We start from the raw sequence: 3,755 nt of genomic DNA, 5'->3' as shown, positions 1-3,755 counted from the left end.
ACAAGGGATGGGGGAGGGTGATGGTGACAATTTGTATCTGGCAGGTTAATGTAGTTCCAGAATGGCAATATGCAGACATACAAAGGGAATGGGGAAATAGAGTGTTAGCACAGTTGATATAGTTCTGGTTTAGAGTCCAAGGCCCTGACATCCCTCTTCTTCCAAATGTATCTACTGCTCATGACTAACCATATGGAAGTAGATATGGCAGAGACAAGCACTGAATCTTATGTTCTTGATTGTAAGCTTTAAAATTATTTTTATTATACTAAGATAAGGCCTTATAGATTCTTACATGATTTCTTAGCTCTTGAACTTGGTCTCAGAACATTTACTCAAATATTTTGTCTGTGGGAATATGATCACTGAGGAACTTTATCCATCGTTCATTGAAAGCTCAAAATATCACAAGAACAACCAATCATTGTAGCACAGATTAATAAACTGATAAAAGTATTAACTAAAAGAAAAAACATTCAACTCATACATTCATATAAAATATTCATTCAAGTCTTTGCATTCCTTCTACTCTTTCTTCTTCTCTTAATTCTTCATATGCTGAATTTAAAGTGCTCTATAGGGTTAAGCAAGCTAGCTGCTGTCAGTACAACTTTTTGTTAATGCTAGTTGTTAGAGCCCACTATATAAAAAATGTACTTCTCTAGAGGGTTCTTCTGAGGAATGATACTTTGCTGAAAGAATGTTTCCATAAAATCTGCCTTATGAACCTCACAGCCTTAAATCCAACCATATACTCTCATTTGGGGAGAAGGTGTCCCTGTTATGTTATACATGCCTTACCTATGTGACTTAGAGGAAGTGAGCAGGAACCTTTCTGGTGCTTCTGGTCCTCACTCATCAGACACAAACCCATTCTTCTCAGAGTGTGAAAACAAACCATAACACATCCTTTGTTACAAGTACTATGTGCAGGTTGCTGGTGCCCCCCAATTCCCACTGATGATCCCCTGTCAGCTGGCCTGAAATTATCACATGGGATTAAAACTCTCTTTTCTCCCTTATTTTCTAATTATTTTATATAGTAAAAATCGCTCTGGTATATGTATATACTTATTTATCTCACTCTACATATTTGGCCCGGGAAAAACTTTATGTTGTCTAATTTAAAAAATAATATTGAGTCCAGAATTGTTAAATAAATATTGGTTCATTTGAAAGAAGAACTTTAATATTGTGAAGATGTTAGAACATTGCAAGCCTAAAACCAAATGACCGTAGTCTATTTTATCCCCTTGTTTGCACTTGCTCCAAACTCTGATGTAAATTATCTTCTTCATGTTTATTAGAGTACCTTTTTGGATATATAATAGACCACTAGTTTCTACCACACAAAATGCTATGAATGTCAGGAAGCATCTGATGCATATCCCTGAGATTTCTCCTCATTTTATATCCACTTTACTTAACTTTATCATCCAATGATAAATTTGACTAAGGTCTTGATTTATGGATTTCTTTTTCCTTTTATTATAATTCTATGATACTTTAATTCTTAATGAAATTGTTCCCACATTTGAACAAGCTATTGGAGGAAATATGATTCCAAATTTCTAGGCTATGGTCCATATATTTGGCTCCAGAATAAACCACTTCTTTTCATTCATTTTTTCATTGGTTAATTTATTTCTTTATTTTATATCCTAATATCATCCTCCCTCTTCTTCCAGTTCCTCCTCACAGAGCTCTGTACCTCATTCATTCTTCTCTTCTCTTCTCTTCTCTTCTCTTCTCTTCTCTTCTCTTCTCTTCTCTTTGAAGAGGAAGCCATCCCCCTGCTAGGAGATCACCTCACCATAGCAAATCAAGTAACTGCAGGACTAGGAATAACCTCATCCACTGAGTTTAAACAAAACAGCACAATTAGGAGAATGGGTTCACAGGCAGGGAACAGGTTTGGGAACAGCCTCTTCTCTAGTTGTTGTGGGACCTACATAAAGACCAAGATGCATGTCTGCTGCATATGTGTAACAGTAGAAATATGGTCAGCCCATGCTTGCTCTTAGGTTGGCAGTTCAGTCTCTGGGAATCCCCAAGGATCCAAGTTAGTTGATTCTGTTGGAGTCCTTATCATCTTGGGACTCCATCCCTATCATCAATACTTTCCCTAACATTTTTACAAGACGTTCCATGCTCTATTCAATGTTCGGCTGTAGGTCTCTGTATCTGTTTCCATTGGCAGCTTGGTAGAGCCTCTCAGAAGACAGTTATGCTAGGCTCTACAAGAGATCATTCATCTTTGATAGAGTTACAGTAATTGCTGGCACCCCATGCATCATCAACAGCTCCTTCCTTAAAATCGAAGCAAAATGTAGACTAGTTGAGCTCAGAGGTCCATCTGTCTTTAATTGTTCTATAATCCTTATATTTTATAAAGAAAAAGATAATCCAAGGCCTCAAAATAACTTATATCTAAATGAAATTGCACTAGAACAAATATCTTTCTAGGCACAAAATGATATCTGAGATTGTTTCATACAAGAGTGATTTGGGGGGATTTTAGAGCAATATGATATGGAAATAACAAACTGCTTCTTTCTCTGCTGTAAAAAATGAGGATAACCATGACATTGGGTCATTGAAGTTCTGAACATTACAAAATGAGTAAACTTTGATTTCTAGGTTAAAACAATGATATAATTATTAACTAGGTTCATGTTTACTGTTAGTGATAGTGGTTATCATCAAATAGTAATATAGTACATAGTCAAGTAATTGTGGATATAATTGTTCTGAATTCTTTTGTGCAGAGAAGGGCACAAAATACAAGAGATGTACTTTAAGCTAAAAATGTCCCCTCTTAACCTCATGCATTTGAACACTAGGTACCCAGTTGATGCTGCTTTTTGGGGAAGCTTAGCTGGTATCAATTATTGTTATTTTCTCTGTACAAACTGTGCTTAACCAGTTTCATATTTGTATTAGTGGAAACTGAAGAATTCTAAGAAAATCAGGGTAGTAAATATGCTCATTAGATAGTCACAGTGGATTTAAAATTCTTCAAATTATAAACTGTTAGACACTGACAATTCTTTTTATTTCACCACTTTTACTAAAAGAAATCTGGTCTCTCTGATGCTTAAGTAAAGATAGGTGACTGATGTGTATATTTTCTTAGTTTTTTATTGGTCAAGCATAAAATAAGGAGCTATAAAGCATGCATTATTGAACAAAATATGTTGGAATGCTAAATATAGAAAATAAATACTTTAAGTGTGCATGATCATTGTGTTACATAAATATATTTCTATCTATTGGGGCAATGCAACAGAAGAATTGTCAATTTGAAGACAACCCATGTTATACAGTATGAATTTGTTAAAAATAAACATGTTTCATAAAGTATGCATATATTCATAAGTTATAAGTGACATAAGTCATAAATGACTACCTGGCTGTTAACCCAAGTATGTAAAGGTTGAGGAGTTTTTTAAATCTCAGAATTAATGTATTACTTCTGGAGAATAACTGCACATAAGAAACATGTTTGTTGGTTTTTTTATGCAGTTCTTAGACACCAATCTGTACTATTAACCAGAAATTCAAATGGGCAACCTATAAAGGTCAAGGTTAAATAACATCTTACTTTATCTCTATCAAAGGGACAAAGTTTACTTGAGAGAGATTAAATATTTCCTAATTCATTAATCAATGATGCTCAAAGTGGATCATATTTTTTCAGTGTTATAAAAGCTCTGTACTGCCTGATTACAACTGTGTCAGTACAGAGGATCTCT

Source organism: Apodemus sylvaticus, chromosome 1, assembly GCF_947179515.1.
Source record: "Apodemus sylvaticus chromosome 1, mApoSyl1.1, whole genome shotgun sequence".
NCBI classification, from domain to species: domain Eukaryota; kingdom Metazoa; phylum Chordata; class Mammalia; order Rodentia; family Muridae; genus Apodemus; species Apodemus sylvaticus.
This window is presented reverse-complemented; position numbering follows the sequence as displayed.